This window comes from Palaemon carinicauda, chromosome 13 (genome assembly GCF_036898095.1).
Source record: "Palaemon carinicauda isolate YSFRI2023 chromosome 13, ASM3689809v2, whole genome shotgun sequence".
Classification (NCBI taxonomy): domain Eukaryota; kingdom Metazoa; phylum Arthropoda; class Malacostraca; order Decapoda; family Palaemonidae; genus Palaemon; species Palaemon carinicauda.
Genome location: NC_090737.1, coordinates 140310197 through 140331246, shown reverse-complemented (window position 1 = coordinate 140331246; position 21050 = coordinate 140310197). Strand labels below are relative to the sequence as shown.

At 38.0% G+C, this 21050-nt stretch overlaps 1 protein-coding gene across 9 annotated transcripts in view; it reads left to right on the top strand.

Moving 5' to 3' along the window:
* LOC137652539 (uncharacterized) overlaps window positions 1–19655 on the top strand; it is a 316341-nt gene extending 296686 nt beyond the window's left edge. For all 9 annotated transcript variants that reach the window (XR_011046354.1, XR_011046357.1, XR_011046351.1 and 6 more), the window contains one exon: window positions 19586–19655. The gene's annotated coding sequence lies outside the window, so the exon portion shown is untranslated. The remainder of the gene's footprint in view (window positions 1–19585) is intronic.
* The last annotated feature ends 1395 nt before the right edge of the window (window positions 19656–21050 follow it).

Below are 21050 nucleotides of genomic sequence, written 5' to 3'. Positions count from 1 at the left end.
GGCATTACACAACCAGCAATGCCGCAGTTTGCATAATCATGTTTTGTATTATTCCACATCCTAGCACCCCTACGAATTGAATCCACGTACTATTGCTTTATGGCTTATCTTTTTACACTGGTGGTGTTTTGACTTGCTTTACTGTACTAACTCACACAATGCCCTTTCTCTGCAACCAAAACGTTATCTGCCTTCATTCATGTTATGACCCATTCTGTTTCATCTAAAACCCTTTTTAAATTTGACTTTCATTCATTCATTCTTGTATCCTTTTCATGACTTGCAATCTCCTGTGTGTTCAGTCTACCATTCCTGGTACATTATATAATCTTCTACAGTCTAGTCCTCTCACTTTCATTCCCGTAATATTTATCCAGAAATTTTGCCATAACATTCACCGAGTTACACGTTAATGAATCTATACAATACTGTAAGTCATTTGCTCTTGGATACTTTTCTCTGCTTTCTCTCCCACATACACACTACATTATAACTCATGATCTTCCATTAGTTCCTATACAGTACTTCATTTTCAAATGGGTAAACTCTCACACGTATGAAATATTTAAATTCTCGTCCCTTACATCCTCATTCCATGTCTCCAGTCTATGCCATATACATCTCCAATCATTTTCCCCATTCCTTCTACAAACACTCCCTTCTATCTTATTCTCGTATCTTTTTATTCTTCTCGCCTGATCACTCGCACTCATAATAGTCTTTTAAAAATGGCGTACTTTAAAGTAGAGAAAGCCATAAGCTATTGCTTCTGTTAACATTATTTCTGTACATTGTTACTCTTGACTCTCCCCTCTGTCTGCTTTCTTGTCTTTACTCGTATCCATTGATGAGTACTCTCACATATTTGGTTTTACATAGTACTTTTCTCACAGCCTTGCACTTTGATACAGTTTTTCTTGTACTCCTATTCACATTCCAGGACGCTGTTGCAAGAGTCTAACGTCTTTCTTCTTTCTCTGCACCTTCAATTCTTCACATTTTCTTAATGTGTGCTATACTTTCTTTCATTATTTCTGTCTTCTTTTTCTGCACCTTGAATTCTAAAAAGTTTCTTATGTCTGCTATCCTTTTTGTAATTATTTCCATCTTTTTGTCTGCACCTTCGGTTCTTCACATTTTCTTATTGTATACTATCCTATCCTTTCTTTCATTATTTCTTTTTCATTTTCTGCACCTTCAATTTTTCACATTTTCTTAATGTATGCACTTCTTTCTTTCATTATTTGTCTTTTTCTGCACCTTGAATTTTAAACATTTTCTTAATGTGTGCTATCCTTTCTTTTATTATTTCTGTCTTTTTATGCACCTTCAATTCTAAACATTTTCTTAATAATGTATGCTATCCTTCCTTTCATTGTTTCTTTTTCTTTTTCTGCACCTTGAATTCTAAACATTTTCTTAATGTATGCTATCCTATCTTTCATTATTTCCTTTGAGGTTTTCAGGGAACCCCTTCTGTGTTTTATCCCTTTCACTAAACCTCCTTGGTACTCGTTTTCCTTCCTAAATATTTCATCCTTATTTTCTCTCATCCATAGTTCATTTCTCAGTCTTCAATTCATCTTCCATACCACACTTCCAAACTGTAAAGTCTAACCTCACTCACACACTATCGTTTATGGACCCAGTTGAGTCAGAGCCCAATGAGTAATGCCCACGTTAGGTCTGATATATTATATTTATAATTATTATTTCTTGCCAAGCTACAACCCTAGTTGGAAAATCAGGATGCTATAAGCCCAGGTACTCCAACAGGGAAAATAGCAGTATTGAAATTTATTGGGATCAGAAGTAATCATACATTTATTTATTTTTTCTATTTACATGGTTACCCAGTTCCATTCATACACTGTTTTACCATCAATAATAATTTTGAAATTGACTCTCTTACAGTACTATTTTCTTAAAGTATATTAACCTCCACTTTTCATAGTAAAAGTACTGTCTTGTTAAAAAAACTTATTTACATTTTTAACTTAATAAATCTACTTAATGTATACAATATTTAATCTAATGAACTCAAAATAAATTCTTTATTCCTCAACTATTCAATAAATTTGACATGCTTTTCGCTTTTAGATTTAGCTATACTGTACATTTGCCTCCACTCTTACTCACTTAGTCTACACACATTGGTAAATCTCTTACAGTAATATAGCATTTGAAACTTTCCAAATATATATTGCACTTACCACGTCAGCATGGAGACATATTTGCTCTAGAGGCCACTTTAAGGCCACTTTACTCGAGACCGCATCATCCTTTTCAACAGTCAGTTCTATAAATATTATCGGTCATGCTAACCTTTTAAAACATGCAAATATTTCTATTCTCCATTCCTCATTCAACTAATAGAATACTTGTATGTATTGACCCAGAATAAATTGTGAAACAGCATAGATACAGGACATAGTCTCCATTATTTATCCAGGTCCAGTTGTTCGTAAATCTCTACACCAAGCTGTATTCCTTGGCAATTTCTAAAGCTTTTTTCATTTTCTTGAATATTTTTTAAACAACTTCCTGTTTCGTAAAAGCGATATGTTCCTTATCTTTATTCTTGATTGCCTTACTCGTCTAATGTGCCTACTAGTCTTCTGTAGTGAACGACACCTCGTAGTAACGGGGGATTTTGAGGAGGGAGAAGTCTAATTGGAAAGGGACCTCTGGTAGGGGTATCACTCACCCCAGTTTTAATACCGACACCCTTCAGGGGTGAGCGAGCTGGATATATTCCTAGCATTCCATGCAACTTTTTTCTCTGGTATATTTAGCAGTGTTTATACCTTTGAAATAGTGCTTTAAGGAGCATTTCACGGAGCGGCACAGGTTGAGCCCAGAAATAGGTTTTTCCTTCGTCTAAATCCCTTTTTTATTCATTGTAGCTTTTATATTTTGTAGTTTTCATGTTCATCCCACTTCATATTTTTCAAATCTCTTCCTACCCTCGTATACCAATGAACAGTTCCTACTGTACCCAGAAATTCCTGGTGAAGTTGGACAAAATACCCATTTATTTCACCATGTTTCTTGAACTCTAAAACTACAATTAACCCTTTTACCCCCAAAGGACGTACTGGTACGTTTCACAAAAGCCATCCCTTTACCTCCATGGACGTACCGGTACGTCCTTGCAAAAAAATGCTATAAATTTTTTTTTTTTCATATTTTTGATAATTTTATGAAAAAAAATCAGGCATTTTCCAAGAAAATGAGACCAACCTGACCTCTCTATGACAAAAATTAAGGCTGTTAGAGCAATTTAAAAAAAACATATACTGCAAAATGTGCTGGGAAAAAAATAACCCCCTGAGGGTTAAGGGTTGGAAATTTCCAAAGAGCCTGGGGGTAAAAGGGTTAAATAATGATCTTGAAACCTTACTTTATACAAATTTTATACTAAGTATTACCCCTGTTTTGCAGATAATAATAGTATTGTTTTTAAAAACGCAACGTAATACCTACCCAAGTCGTGAGGCTATCAATCAAAGCTGCGTTCCAACTTATACTGCAGTATTATCTTTTATATTGTCATCTCACATCACTACATTACATGTAAAACCTTTTTTTCATCTTTTGAGTACAGTATGCATTCTTTTCAAGTATAGGACTCACCCCTTGAAACCCATTTTTATACCCAGGTCTACCAAACTTCATTTCTAATCAATTCCTGACATTCTCTTTTTCACATCTTAACCCTTTTACCCCCAGGCTCTTTGGAAATTTCCAACCCTTAACCCCCAAGGGGTTATTTTTTATTCAAGCACATTTTGCAGTATATATTTTTTTAAATTGCTCTAACAGCCTTAATTTTTGTCATAGAGAGGTCAGGTTGGTCTCATTCTCTTGGAAAATGCCTGAATTTTCTAAAAAAACTATCAAAAATATGAACAAAAAATTTTCATAGCATTTTTTTGCAAAGACGTACGGGTACGTCCATGGGGGTAAAGGGATGAGTTTTGTGAAACGTACCAGTACGTCCTTTGGGGGTAAAAGGGTTAACTATATACACACACACTCCACGTGACCTACCATTCCATATGTACATTGGCTTCTTAAAGCCTAACCTATTTTAGAAAAATGATTCTTTGGGCCATGATTACAGCACTCCACATACTTGCTATGGGATCTAATCCAGTATTCTTGAAACATTTAGCGTAATCTGACTTCTGTAACAATCTTTCACACACTGATCTACTTTGCCAGAGCCAAAAACAGATACCCATTGACCACCTACTTATTCTTCTCACCCATTCTGTTGTACTTGAAATACCCTTCAATCTGCCTTTTCTTCTTATATCCCTCCTAGACTTTGCAATCATATCTCTTCACTCCGGTGTTACCAGCATGTACTCATGTGCAATATATTTTCATTCTCATACTGCTCTTCAAATGTCTTATCCACAACATTAGGCTGCTGGGTTTCAAGTGTTTCCAAATGACTTAAGGACATTTTGTTTTGAAATCTTAATCAAAAGGAACAATTTCTATTTGGACAGATAAATAGGTGTTAGAAGAGGTAGAGCATTTCTGTTACGCTGAAGTCAGGAGTCAAGTCGCGAAGCAGTATCATGAAGAAAGTCTCTCCCAAAATCCTTTTATATAATGTTTTATTAATAAAAAATGGGAAAGACTTAACCCTTTTACCCCCAAAGGACGTACTGGTACGTTTCACAAAAGCCATCCCTTTACCCCTATGGACGTACCGGTACGTCCTTGCAAAAAAATGCTATAACATTTTTTTTTTCATATTTTTGATAATTTTTTGAGAAAATTCAGGCATTTTCCAAGAGAATGAGACCAACCTGACCTCTCTATGACAAAAATTAAGGCTGTTAGAGCAATTTAAAAAAAATAAACTTCAAAATGTGCTGGGGAAAAAAAAAAACCCTTGGGGTTAACGGTTGGAAATTTCCAAATAGCCTGGGGGTAAAAGGGTTAATATGGCCTAGGAACATTGGTTGCACAGTCAAGAAAAATGGATCACACTTTGATAACGGTGGTGGTACAGTTTGGTTTGGGTTGCTAATGTGGCAATGTAACTGTTAGGTCCTAACAGAGAGGAGAGAAGCATGTGATAGTTTATTCAATAAGACAGTGAGCTAATATACAGATAGTTGAGAACAAGAATGACAAAATTCAAACCAAACAAGACGTTTGATAGCAAACTTAAACAGGTTTATATCAGAGCAGGGGAGAGCGAGAGAAAAAAAACTAACGTTAGTGTACAATCATGTTTGAAACACATGCTATACACACCATGTTCTTGTTTGCCTTTTTTTTTTAATAAGAATTGGATATGCAGACTTTGATGATCTATTGTATGATGTATTTTTATCACAGTGTGCGTAAGTTCAAAGTTGGTGTACAATTATACATACAGTACTTATATCTTTTACTAGATGTTGGCTTAGGCTGTCACGTTCATTCATCACCACGGGTCATACATTTTCATATGTTCATATCTATCATGGGGTAATTATGAACATACAATTGTGCCTTTCACATATAATACCTGCACATCTTAGTGTTAAATATAATAGTGGACCCATAGCAACCATAGCACCACCCCTAACAAAATGCGTTCTATTTTCCTCAATACGGCAGCCTGTGTTTCTGCATTACAGAGTAGTATAGGCCATATTGCATATGGTTTTCCTTTCTCATCTATTTGGACATTATATAATAGGATCTTTGGTGCAGACAATTTCTTTTATGATGCTGCTACTTTTCTGTAAGGCCCTCTTGCTTCCTGCTTTGAATTCCACTGTAACAGAAATACCTTTCCTAAGACCTGTGCAACTGTCCCAGCAGGTTAATTTACTTGATCATTTGCTTTTTATTTGATTTAAAATCACCTAACCCTTTACCCCCATGGACGTACCGGTACGTTACACAAAACTCATCCCTTTACCCCCATGGACGTACCGGTACGTCCTTGAAAAAAAAACTGCTATTTACATTTTTTTTGCATATTTTTTATATGTTTTTTGAGAAACTTTAGGCATTTTCCAAGAGAATAAGACCAACCTGTCCTCTCTATGGCAAAAATTAAGGCTGTTACAGTAATTTAAAAAAAATATACTGCAAAATGTGCTAGGAAAAAAATAACCCCTTGGGGGTTAAGGGTTGGAAATTTCCAAATAGCCTGGGGGTAAAAGGGTTAATATATGAAATTGCATTAAACTTAATACAGTACCCTATTTATCAATCCCAAACCGAAGCAATTTTTACATATGCATGTTACATTCCTCTATTACATAGCCCTCTGCAAGACACCATGTTCTAGAACAGGACCTATACATTTACTTGACGGTTTTTTATACACTCGTACTCTTGTCAGATTCCTATTGCTCAAAATATTGCCTATGTTCCATTTAATCCCTTATTCTAGGTTCAAAATAAATTTTTCTGCCCTCGCACTTATTTCGTATTTTAATAACTGAAGTTACTTGTTCTACCACTCAAGTTTTGCAACATTTTATATATTTCTTCAAACACTTAGTATTTCTATCCACTCCTGACCTCCCTGTTTCCATTTTTCCCATTCCCCACACGTCCACTACCAGATCAACTCAGTTTATATGTTTCCTTATTGGAGCTGTGCTGCTCCCTATCAGATCAATCATGCTTTACTTTGTACATAGACTTCTGAAAGCGTAGCACATCCCAACAAAATGGCCTTGTTGAATACAATGTCCACACCCCCTCCATTCTGGGAAATGGCATAGCCTAAACACTTCTGTACAGTACTTTCATTCACACGATGCACGTTTTCTCTGCAACCAAAGCATGTGCTGAGTGACCATGTTAACCCTTTAACCCCCAGGGTATTTGGAAATTTCCAACCCTTAACCCCCAGGGGGTTATTTTTTTCCCAGCATATTTTGCAGTATATTTTTTTGAAATGGCTCTAACAGCCTTAATTTTTCTCATAGAGAGGTCGGGTTGGTCTCATTCTCTTGGAAAATGCCTGATTTTTCTCAAAAAATTATCAAAAATATAGCATTTTTTTACAAGGACGTACCGGTATGTCCATGGGGGTAAAGGGATGGCTTTTGTGAAACGTACCAGATATGTCCTTTTGGGGGTAAAAGGGTTAATTAAACCCAATTTATTACATCTTAAATCCCTTCCACTTTGTCTTTCATCCTTTCTTGTATATCTTATGATACTTATTTCTTCATTCTAGAATTCTGGGTATACAGTATAGTGTACTCATTTTGATTAGTGACACTTACAATTCCACAGTATTCATCCTGAAATATTGCCATAACTTTCTCTGGGTTGCTTGTCAAGAGCAAGTCTATATGCCTTCTACTATGAAACACACTTTTCTCCTTACTTTCTCATATATACACTATATCCATTTCTTGCATTCATATCAATTTTAATCTCAATTTTTCACCGTTTCCTGCATACCATCTCATTTAGATTATTCATTTATCCATCTCATTTTATCCTTTTCTAAATGATAAAGACATTTCTCACTAGAGTAGTCAAGAAATTCTTTATCAACACCCTACAGTCATTTATATCTTTGTTTCCACACAGTACGTTTTCTTTCCTAAAGTCTCCATTTTAATTGCATATATCGTGTCTAATTTTGTCCCATTCTGTCTTCTTGGAATTCATTCTTTCTTTGTGGTGTAACTGTAACGTGTCAAGCAAGAAGCTCTGTTGCGTTCCACCGCGATCAGTTATTTTACTGACAATAGCCAACATGAAGTCTCACTCATCATCTTAACCTTCTCCCTTCTCATAGGCAGTAGCAAGGAAGTCATCTTTCTACTGCGTTCCTCCATTGATTTACCTCCTTTCTGGGCTCTATCCATGCACCATTGCAATACATACATACATATACCAAGGCACTTCCCCCAATTTTAGGGGGTAGCCGACATCAACAAATGAAACAAAAACAAAAAGGGGACCTCTACTCTCTACGTTCCTCCCAGCCTAACAAGGGACTCAACCAAGTTCAGCTGGTACTGCTAGGGTGCCACAGCCCACCCTCTCCCGTTATCCACCACAGATGAAGCTTCATAATGCTGAATCCCCTACTGCTGCTACCTCCGCGGTCATCTAAGGCATCGGAGGCAGCAGCAGGGCCTACCGGAACTGCGTCACTCCCCAAAACTAGAATGCGGGGAGCAGTCACTCTCCCCCCAGCTCCATCTCTTTGTTGAAGTCTCACAGGATGTAGATATTTTATTAAAATGTCTTGGGTGCTTTAAAAAGTACAGTACTGTACTTCACATGGAAACTTATAACTTTAGGTATTTGTTTTTTATAAAATGATAGCAGATTTCAAGAACTTTTTCCTGTTCAATAAGGTATATAGGAAACGTAAAAGTAGCTTTTTAAGGTGGAAATACATCTTGTGTCGAAAATTGCTTTGCTTCTTGTCTCTTGGAACAAATTCATGATTTAGAGTTGGGTGTTACTGTACTGTGTAGTGGTTGCAGTTACATCCATTTTTCTCTCTCCTGACTTTTTGCATAACTCCATCCATGAAGATAATGAGTCAGACTTATTAAGCCTTACATCTTTACCGCCACACTAGTCATTGCCCACTCGACACTACTCTTGCATGCTTCTATAAAACTTTCACTTTTCTAAGCTTTTATTTTCAATGTATACAGTAGCATGCAATCTCATTTTCACCCAGAATATACCTTCATAAATTATCATATTTTTTTGGTGTGCCATAATGCTTTTTATTCATTTTACTTTCCATAAAACTGAATTTTAATCAATACGTGATCCACGCAACCTCTTCAAAATCCACAGTTCCTCCCTTTACCAATTCTTCTTTCACCTTCTTCCTTTGGCAGTAAAAAATCCCATCATACACCTTCCTTATTATATCAAGTAACATTTGTCCCCTATAAATCCTACAAGTCACTTTTATCTTTATATTCATTCATTATTTCACCAACTTTGCATCTTGTAGGCTAGTTTTAAAAACCCTAATAGCCACTTAATCTTTTTACCCCCAGGCTCTTTGGAAATTTCCAACCCTTAACCCCCAGGGGGTTATTTTTTTCCCAGCACATTTTGCAGTATTTTTTTTAAATTGCTTTAACAGCCTTAATTTTTGTCATAGAGAGGTCAGGTTGGTCTCATTCTCTTGGAAAATGCCTGAATTTTTAAAAAAAAACTATCAAAAATATAAAAAAAAAATTTTATAGCATTTTTTTGCAAGGACGTACCGGTACATCCATGGGGGTAAAGGGATGGGTTTTGTGAAACGTACCAGTACGTCCTTTGGGGGTAAAAGGGTTAAAAACCCTAATAGCCACTTAATAACACTTATCTACACCAGTGCAGCTTCTGGTTTGTAATATCCTGTGTCTTCCTATTTTTGAACCTCTTATTTACTTTTCTTATATCTTCAGCAGTCATTGACAACGTGTAGATTTGGAAGTATAATTCACAGAGTCTGTACTCTGCACGTTGGTGCACTGTCCCCTAGACCAGGGGAACAATATTTCTTTGATATTGGTCTGTATTGGATTCCCTGTTCTAGCCTTGAGCAGGAAAGTCATTGGAGACCACAGAGCACCTCCCCAAAAATTAGTTTTTCCTTTGTCAAAACTCTGTTTGTAGTCTTGCAGTCATTGGAGACCACAGAGCACCTCTCCAAAAATTAGTTTTTCCTTTGTCAAAACTCTGTTTGTAGTCTTGCAGTCATTGGAGACCACAGAGCACCTCCCCAAGAATTAGTTTTTCGTTTTTCAAAACTCCTTTTGTAGTCTTGCAGTCATTGGAGACCACAGAGCACCTCCCCAAAAATTAGTTTTTCCTTTGTCAAAACTCTGTTTGTAGTTTTGCATCACTAGGTCCTGCCACTCTAGTATGCTTCACATTCAATTAATAGCCAGGTCTTCTCCATCATGAGGCTCAATACTACGCAGTACTCTAGAAGTTTTATTCCAGCTGTTACCAAGTTGTGGAATGATCTTCCTAATCGGGTAGTTGAATCAGTAGAACTTCAAAAGTTCAAAGTTGGAGCAAATGCTTTTTTGTTGACCAGGCGGACACGAGTCTTTTTATAGTTTATTTATGACATATTTGTTTTTGATGTTGTTAATAGTTTATATATGACATGTCTGTTTTGACGATGTTACTTTTTTTAGAATGATTTATTGTTAATTTGTTCTCTTCATTTATTTCGGCGTCAATGACCTTAGATGTCAGGATGCCAGAAAACTTTCAATCAATCAAAAATCCTTTCCTCACTGGGCTATTTTTCCCTGTTGGAGCCCCTGGGCTTATAGCATCTTGCTTTTCCAACTAGGGTTGTAGCTTGGATAGTAATAATAATAATAATGATGATAATGAATTTTGTTCTATCTGACGTTAGTTTTTGTCATTTATTCAGTTACATTTGTTCATGACATATCTCCTTTCTAGCATTCTTGGTATACACTTCAACTATTTGTTTCCTCGTTCATTTGCTTAGTATCCATCCAGAAACTTTGCCCTGACATTCACCGAGATTATTCATCGGCAGATGTATAATACTTGTATCCTGAGATAGTAGTTTATCCTTTCTTTCTTTCCCATGCACACACTACTTCCATTCCTCACACTTAATCATATTCAAGCTTATGAGGTTCTTTAACCCTTTTACCCCCAAAGGACATACTGGTACGTTTCACAAAACTCATCCCGTTACCCCCATGGACGTACTGGTACGTCCTTGCAAAAAACTGCTATTTACATTTTTTTTTGCATATTTTTGATAATTTTATGAGAAACTTAAGGCATTTTCCAAAAGAATGAGATCAACCTGACCCCTCTCTGACAAAAACTAAGGCTGTTAGAGCAATTTAAAAAAAATATATTGCAAAATGTGTTTGAAAAAAAAAAATGCCTGGGGGTTAAGGGTTGGAAAGTTCCAAATAGCTTGGGGGTAAAAGGGTTAATTTCCACAGCCTCATTCCATCTCATTTTCCTTTTCAAATTGATAGAATTACACTATCAATATTTATATCTCCGCAAATTTTCACCTCTTCAAACTCATTCTGTTGACTTTCTATCCATGATGGTCCATCCATCCATATACCAAAGGCACTTCCCCCAATTTTGGGGGGTAGCCGACATCAACAAGAACAAAACAAAAAAGGGGACCTCTACTCTCTATGTTCCTCCAGCCTAACCAGGGACTCAGCCGAGTTCAGCTGGTACTGCTAGGGTGCCACAGCCCAACCTCCCACATTTCCACCACAGATGAAGCTTCATACTGCTGAGTCCCCTACTGCTGCTACCTCCGCGGTCATCTAAGGCACCGGAGGAAGCAGCAGGGCCTACCGGAACTGCGTCACAATCGCTCGCCATTCATTCCTATTTCTAGCACGCTCTCTTGCCTCTCTTACATCTATCCTCCTATCACCCAGAGCTTTCTTCACACCATCCATCCACCCAAACCTTGGCCTTCCTCTTGTACTTCTCCCATCAACTCTTGCATTCATCACCTTCTTTAGCAGACAGCCATTCTCCATTCTCTCAACATGGCCAAACCACCTCAACACATTCATATCCACTCTAGCCGCTAACTCATTTCTCACACCCGTTCTCACCCTCACCACCTCGTTCCTGACCCTATCTACTCGAGATACACCAGTCATACTCCTCAGACACTTCATCTCAAACACATTCAATTTCTGTCTCTCCATCACTTTCATTCCCCACAACTCCGATCCATACATCACAGTTGGTACAATCACTTTCTCATATAGAACTCTCTTAACATTCATGCCCAACCCTCTATTTTTTACTACTCCCTTAACTGCCCCCAACACTTTGCAACCTTCATTCACTCTCTGACGTACATCTGCTTCCACTCCACCATTTGCTGCAACAACAGACTCCAAGTACTTAAACTGATCCACCTCCTCAAGTAACTCTCCATTCAACATGACATTCAACCTTGCACCACCTTCCCTTCTCGTACATCTCATAACCTTACTCTTACCCACACTAACTCTCAACTTCCTTCTCTCACACACCCTTCCAAATTCTGTCACTAGTCGGTCAAGCTTCTCTTCTGTGTCTGCTACCAGTACAGTATCATCCGCAAACAACAACTGATTTACCTCCCATTCATGATCATTCTCGTCTACCAGTTTTAATCCTCGTCCAAGCACTCGAGCATTCACCTCTCTCACCACTCCATCAACATACAAGTCAAACAACCACGGCGACATCACACATCCCTGTCTCAGCCCCACTCTCACCGGAAACCAATCGCTCACTTCATTTCCTATTCTAACACATGCTTTACTACCTTTGTAGAAACTTTTCACTGCTTGCAACAACCTTCCACCAACTCCATATAACCTCATCACATTCCACATTGCTTCCCTATCAACTCTATCATATGCTTTCTCCAGATCCATAAACGCAACATACACCTCCTTACCTTTTGCTAAATATTTCTCGCATATCTGCCTGACTGTAAAAATCTGATTCATACAACCCCTACCTCTTCTAAAATCCCCCTGTACTTCCCAGATTGCATTCTCTGTTTTATCCTTAATCCTGTTAATCAGTACTCTACCATACACTTTTCCAACTACACTCAACAAACTAATACCTCTTGAATTACAACACTCATGCACATCTCCCTTACCCTTATATAGTGGTACAATACATGCACAGACCCAATCTACTGGTACCATTGACAACACAAAACACACATCAAACAATCTCACCAACCATTCAATTACAGTCACACCCCCTTCCTTCAACATCTCAGCTTTCACACCATCCATACCAGATGCTTTTCCTACTCTCGTTTCATCTAGTGCTCTCCTCACTTCCTCTATTGTAATCTCTCTCTCATTCTCATCTCCCATCACTGGCACCTCAACACCTGGAACAGCAATTATCTCTGCCTCCCTATCATCCTCAACATTCAGCAAACTTTCAAAATATTCCGCCCACCTTTTCCTTGCCTCCTCTCCTTTTAACAACCTTCCATTTCCATCTTTCACTGTCTCTTCAATTCTTGTGCCGGCCTTTCTTACTCTCTTCACTTCTTTCCAAAACTTCTTCTTATTCTCTTCATATGACTGACCCAGTCCCTGACCCCACCTAAGATCAGCTGCCCTCTTTGCCTCACGTACCTTGCGCTTTACTTCCACCTTTTTCTCTCTATATTTTTCATACTTCTCTATACTATGATGGTGGTAAATATTAATGATAATTGTCCAATTACAAATGACCTGTTGCCTTTAATTGATGGGATGTACTGTAGTATCCTCCACAGAGAGACAAATTACTTACCTTCTACAAGGATATGTAATATAGCAATATGCTGGAACGTACTACAGCTCCCTTTGCTTTATTGATTCTCAATTTCATAAATATTCACCATTCTCCTAAACATTCACTGCCGGACCAACCATGTTCAGTTTGTACATTTACTTCTTGGAGCCTTATGCTTCCTGGGATAATATCCTTTTCTGACCACAATTTTCATTCCCCCTACTCTGTGAAACCCACTCTTGCTGTATGGCATAGATTATTACACTTTTAGAACATTCATTCACACAATGCATATTCTTTACTATCTAGTGACCCTAAATTATTATTCTTCTAATGACCAAAGCTATTACATATAAATTGCCTTTTAATCTGACTTTTCTCTTTTATATCTCTTATGAATCTTTTATTTCTTATATGTGAGATGACAGGCATACACAGTTCTATTTTTGCATTCTCTCATGCTCTCATTCCCGTAGTATTCATCCAGAAAGATTGCTATGACATTCACTGGGTTACATGATCTACTGTTTCCAGCACACCATCCCATTACAATTTTTTATTTACACCTCATTTTATGCTTTACAAATTGATACTTGCGGACACTGACGTGGACAGTGGAAAAGAAATTCAGTACAAATGCCATACGTTCATTTATATCCTTGACTGCATACGGCACTACTGTACTGCTTTCATAAAGTTTCCAGTCTATGGATGCATGTCTTGTCTTATTTTTCCTAATTCTATCTGCTATAAGTTAATTTTTTGTCTTAATGGCAGCCCTTCTCATACTCGCCTGATCAATCAGCCTCTCACAGATTCATAACTGTTCACTCACACGCATAATTGTCCTATAAAAGCAAGCCAATTTCCCTTCTGAAAAACTGCTAGATATTTACATACCTAATTTTTTTTTTTCAAAACTACCACTAATTTCTCTTCAAACCACTGTACTGTATACTGTACTATCAGGGACTTTTATGTAGTAACGATATCTTAAAGACTTTTCCTAAATTCTTTTTTATTTGCTCATATTTGCTTTCTTATCCTTACCCATTTGATCTCTTATTTGTTGGTGAATACTTTAACTTTGCTTTTCTTCTTCTTCTTTGTCTACATCTTTTCCCACTTTTAGGTCGGGTTGATGTATCTGGCCAGTGTTCTCCATCTACCTCTGTCCGTCCCACACTTCATCACTGGTTAATCTCACAATCGCCACTGGCCATATTGGTTTTGGTTAATTTTTCATGGCTGGATGCTTTTCCCTTCCGCCAACCTTCCCCATTCACCCGGGCTTAGGGCCAGCACCAAGTTGATGCTGGCTTGCCCCCCTCAGTGGCTGGGTTTTTTACTTTCTTTCATGTAATTTTATTAAAACTTTGCATTTCTTAACATCTGCTTTTCTTAGTACCCTCGTTCAATTTCCTGCATGCTGGTGTAGGGGAGAGTCTTCTTTTCTGCATCTCCTTTCCCTCTAATTTCTTCATTTCAGATATTCTTGCTTCCATTATCTCGGGTGTTTTCAGGTAACCTTTCACTGTTTCCTCTCTTTCCCTATCATCCTCAGTTATTCATTTCCTCAACCTTTCATTCTCAACTACTACTCTCCTCAGTTCTTCCCTCAAAGCATTCATTTCTTCTTCCATACTGCTCGATTTCCTTTACACTTCTTCGTCAATCTTTCATTCTCAAATACTCTCCTCCTCAGTTCTTCCCTCAAAGCATTCATTTCTTCTTCCATACTGCTCGATTTCCTTTACACTTAAAAATTATTGATGCTTAGCTTGCTTGCTTGCTCTGTCACAGCAAATATGAAGAAAAGTCTGTGGTTCTTGGACCAAAATCAGCCAATGCCTACGTATTTTCTACTTTATCTTTTTACACAATGCACACAATGACATACATACTGTATTCAGTTTCAAACATATAATTTTATGAAACATATTTCTTCCACTTTTCAAATATGACACTGTATATTATTAACCCTTTTACCCCCAAAGGACGTACTGGTACGTTTCACAAAAGCCATCCCTTTACCCCCATGGACGTACCGGTACGTCCTTGCAAAAAAATGTTTTTTCATATTTTTGACAATTTTTTGAGAAAATTTAGGCATTTTCCAAGAGAATGAGACCAACCTGACCTCTCTCTGACAAAAAATAAGGCTGTTAGATCAATTTAAAAAAAATATACTGCAAAATGTGCTGGGGAAAAAAATAACCCCCTGGGGGTTAAGGGTTGGAAATTTCCAAATAGCCTGGGGGTAAAAGGGTTAAAAGTAGATTAATATTTACTTCGCTCAATGAAGCTCCTAAATATATTCAATCCTCAGTCCAATGAATTTCAACGAAACTCCCTATTCATCAATCTCACGATACACGCTTGTGCATTTTTAAACCTAGCAACCTTGGCACTCTAATATGAAATTTAATTGCATTGGCTAATATGATTCCCACTATTAGTACATTTCAATAGTATTTGTTTCTACATGTACTGTATACAAATCTTCGTCTTCTAATAGGGTTATGCATTCAGTGTAGCTAGAACTCAGATGTTAAAGTTTATAAAGTGGTGTTGGTAGTTATTGATTGGTGACAAGGAAGCCTCACTCCCCAGGTGTAATACTGAATAGCCACTTTTTCAGCTGCCGGATATTAGACGTACTGTACTCCTGGCGCTGTCAACTGGCATTTTTAATCTTTTATTTGTTCTTTTAAATAATTGTTGGCAATTTGTTTTATACAAAGGATATTAATGAAGATGAAAGGTTTTTCTGTTTTCCGGACATTTGTAGCTAACTGACAATTGTCTGTTTATCTTGCACATATGTATAATGTCTTGTTCCTGTTTGACAGCATTACTGTTACTGTTTATTTCCTTATGCATGATAGGAGTAGCTACTGCTGCCGAGTTGAAAGGGAGTGTCACTGCCCTTCTTATTGTCAGAATTTTCTTGTGTACAGAAGGTTCTAGAGACACATCTCCTGATTGTGCTGACTCTTCATAGAGTACCGAGGATCTCTTTCCTCGGTGTGTCTTTGGCATCGGCCAGGATGCCAGGCAAGGTCGTCTGCCTCTTCATAGAGTACCGAGGATCTCTTTTCCTCGGTGTGTCTTTGGCATCGGCCAGGATGCCAGACAAGGTCGTCTGCCTCTTCATAGAGTACCGAGGATCTCTTTTCCTCGGTGTGTCTTTGGCATCGGCCAGGATGCCAGACAAGGTCGTCTGCCTCTTCATAGAGTACCGAGGATCTCTTTTCCTCGGTGTGTCTTTGGCATCGGCCAGGATGCCAGGCAAGGTCGTCTGCCTCTTCATAGAGTACCGAGGATCTCTTTTCCTCGGTGTGTCTTTGGCATCGGCCAGGATGCCAGGCAAGGTCGTCTGCCTCTTCATAGAGTACCGAGGATCTCTTTTCCTCGGTGTGTCTTTGGCATCGGCCAGGATGCCAGGCAAGGTCGTCTGCCTCTTCATAGAGTACCGAGGATCTCTTTTCCTCGGTGTGTCTTTGGCATCGGCCAGGATGCCAGGCAAGGTCGTCTGCCTCTTCATAGAGTACCGAGGATCTCTTTTCCTCGGTGTGTCTTTGGCATCGGCCAGGATGCCAGACAAGGTCGTCTGCCTCTTCATAGAGTACCGAGGATCTCTTTTCCTCGGTGTGTCTTTGGCATCGGCCAGGATGCCAGACAAGGTCGTCTGCCTCTTCATAGAGTACCGAGGATCTCTTTTCCTCGGTGTGTCTTTGGCATCGGCCAGGATGCCAGACAAGGTCGTCTGCCTCTTCATAGAGTACCGAGGATCTCTTTTCCTCGGTGTGTCTTTGGCATCGGCCAGGATGCCAGACAAGGTCGTCTGCCTCTTCATAGAGTACCGAGGATCTCTTTTCCTCGGTGTGTCTTTGGCATCGGCCAGGATGCCAGACAAGGTCGTCTGCCTCTTCATAGAGTACCGAGGATCTCTTTTCCTCGGTGTGTCTTTGGCATCGGCCAGGATGCCAGACAAGGTCGTCTGCCTCTTCATAGAGTACCGAGGATCTCTTTTCCTCGGTGTGTCTTTGGCATCGGCCAGGATGCCAGACAAGGTCGTCTGCCTCTTCATAGAGTACCGAGGATCTCTTTTCCTCGGTGTGTCTTTGGCATCGGCCAGGATGCCAGACAAGGTCGTCTGCCTCTTCATAGAGTACCGAGGATCTCTTTTCCTCGGTGTGTCTTTGGCATCAGCCAGGATGCCAGACAAGGTCGTCTCTTCACTCACTTCCAGTCGGAATGGAAGTGCACCCTTCTTTTCTTCTTTTTGGACCAAGGCCTTTGTTTTCCCACCTCAAGGTGCACAAGTATGCTTGATTGCCTCGCATTCTTTAGGACCAGCATCAACTATCTATCTATTAGCAGCGTCAGTCATGATGAATTAACGACAAACACTTGAAAGCACCGAGAGCACAAAAAAAAATACGACTATGCAGGCAAGTCCAAAACAGAAGGATGACCTAGAAGGCACGCGTGGTAGGTGTCGGTGGCGTGGGCCAACTGTGTTCTCTAGGGCCTGTTACGGCCCTTCCCTTTGATGGAGGAATTATCTAAATGGAAGACAGCCTGTGAATAGTGGTTTTCACATGCCCCTGTTGTATACATGACACCCACAAGGTGCTCGCGCGAGGTTAGTAACCTCTGCATTCCATGCTTTTATCTTTCTCTAGTATATTTGGAAGATTTATATTAGAAAAGTGTAAAGAAGGACTTCTTTCACCGGCCGTCACGGGTCGCCCCAGAAACAATTTTTTGTAAAAGTTTCTCTTTTATGGCTAGTCCCTTATTCTACTATTCATCAAATAGTATATTTTTTAATGTGATTTGAATATTCAACACCTGTTAAATGACTTCACCAGTCACAGTGTCCCTCTAATTTTATTTTGGACAGTCCCCATTATTGCTATTAATCAGATTGTATACACTGCCTCTAAAATTTTGTTTTGGCTTATTCCTAGTAATGCTATTAATCAAATTTTATATTAATTCCTAGTTTGTGAAGCTGGAAATGCCTATTAAATCTTTTCTGTTAAGGATATTGTATTTAGAAGGAAGGATTAATGTTCAGTGGTTTATTGATAAGTGTAGGATGTGTGGTAGTTTCCTGTGCAACCTGCCAATAACTACATTCTTTCACCTGTATAAAGTATTCATATTTTCTGTCTTATCCCTCGCTCATGCTGAACAGGCTGACGTAAGTCTTTTTCTAGTTTATATATGAAATATGTTTTGATGTTACCGTTTTTAAAATATTTTAATAGTTTATTACTTGTCATATTATTTATTTCCTTATTTTCTTTTCTCGCTGGGTTATTTTTCCTCGGAGTCCTTGGGCTTATAACATCTTTCTTTTCCAACTACGGTTATAGCTTAGCTAGTAATAATCATCATGTGGCAGTGTGACGTCAGCAACATAATCCTAAGGAGGTTGGCAATCCTTGGACGTTGATGCGCACCGTCTGAAGTTTTACTGCTTCAGTGTGTGAAGCAGAAGGATGATTTCCTTCAGTGTCTTTCTGTTTCTGGAAAGGTGCTTGGGCCTTGCCCCTCTCTGGGAACTTAACCCTTTTACCCCCAGGCTCTTTGGAAATTTCCAACCCTTGACCCCCAAGGGGTTATTTTTTCCCCACCACATTTTGCAGTATATTTTTTTTAAATTGCTCTAACAGCCTTAATTTTTGTCATAGAGAGATCAGGTTGGTCTCATTCTCTTGGAAAATGTCTGAATTTTCTCAAAAAATTATCAAAAATATGAAAAAAAAAAAATTTATAGCATTTTTTTGCAAGGACGTACCGGTACGTCCACGGGGGTAAAGGGATGAGTTTTGTGAAATGTACCAGTACGTCCTTTGGGGGTAAAAGGGTTAACACACACTCCATGATAGTACGACCAGGTGATATCTCTTCCCAGTTGCATCTTCACCATTTCACTGATCGACTTTCAAGATCAAGGTAAAGTTTCAAGTGCCTTGTCTACTTCTGCTGCTAAACCTTTGTGGCAGTGTAGTGGGACTGGGCTATATGATGAACAGAGAGAAGTATCTCTTATGTTTGCCCCTCTCATTGTCATCCAAAACTGGTTTGTTTAGTTAAGTTAGTTGAGGGACTCTTGAAATATATTATTGGCAATTTTGTCTGGCTAAAAGGTGGTTTTATAAAGAACTCTGGTTTTTATGGCTAAGAAAAACAGATTATTTTAATTTTCTTTATTAACTTACATCCAGGATTTTTGTGTGTCAACTAATATATAACTTACCACCTTTAACAGGAAGGCTTCTTCGGGAAGAAAAAAAAAAAAACGGCAGAAGACTTCATTCCACTACAAGGCACCTGGCAAAGCAGTGAAGCTCATCAACAGGAACCACCTGGAAGAGAAGAAACGACATTAAAGAAAACCCCAAAAATAACTCGAAGTTTTATTGCAGCTGTTACCAAGTTGTGGAATGATCTTCCTAATCGGATTAGAAGTTTTATTCCAGCTGTTACAAAGTTGGAGCAAATGCTTTTTTGTTGACCAGGCGGACATGAGTCTTTTTATAGTTTATATATGACATCTCTTTTGACATTACTTTCTTTAGAATGATTTATTGTTAATTTGCTCTCTTCATTTATTTGTTTCCTTATTTCCTTTCCTCACTGGGCTATTTTTCCCTATTGGAGCCCCTGGGCTTATGGCATCTTGCTTTTCCAATTAGGGTTGTAGCGTGGATAGTAATAATAATAAGGCTTCAGTTGCATCATAACATGTACCATCATAACATATCATTTGTACTGTAATGGTAATTTATTTAACATTCATAAATCATTGCTTCTGTAGTTAAACACTTCTGAAATTGTAATAATAATCCCTTTAACATTACCAAAAAATCAATTAAAGTTACTAACAATTTGTCCTGATAACCGAGGGTCTTGCAAAACGTCTGTAAAAAGTAATTTCTTTAAAGCAGCTGAAGATAGTTTGATAATCATTTTTATGCCTGAACAAAAATATATTAGTATGATGAAAAATATCAAACATGAAATTTTTTTTCATGTTACAAAACTGATAAAAAAATAAAAAAGCCAGAATAAAACCGTTAAACCAAGATACAAGCTTTGATTTCGCGGACCAAATAGCTGGAAAAACCACAACTTTTCAAGGTAAAACAGAGAAATCAAGAATACTAAAAATCTTTCTAAACAGAAATTAACTACAAAATCTGTAAAACTGGAATACCAAAATAAAAAAAAAAAAAACTACTAAGACAAAACTGTTACGTGGAAAACCAAAAAAACTCACTTTTCAAAAAGGAAAACTAAAAAGTGAATCTGGGAAAACCAGAACAAAGAAAGGTAGAATAGAAATTAACGAACGAAAACAAAGTGTAAAACTGGAATACTAAATATTCAAGGTAAAACAATTTAATTCTGGTTAATGTTTAAAACAGAAAACTCAAGGTAAAACAGACAGAAAACAACTAAAACAAGTAAAAGGTAACAAAGTTCTCTGTTTAAAACAGAAAACTAAAACTCCCAAGGTTGGGAAACTAATCTGTTTAAAACAGAAAACTAAAACATGTTTTTAAAACAGAAAACTTTTTAAAACAGAGAACTAAAACATGGAGTGTAACTCCAAGGTTAAACAAACCCGTTTATGAAACAGAAAACTGAACCATGGTAAAAAAACAAACCCGTTTATAAAACCGAAAACTGAACCATGGTAAAAAAACAAACCCGTTTATAAAACAGAAAAC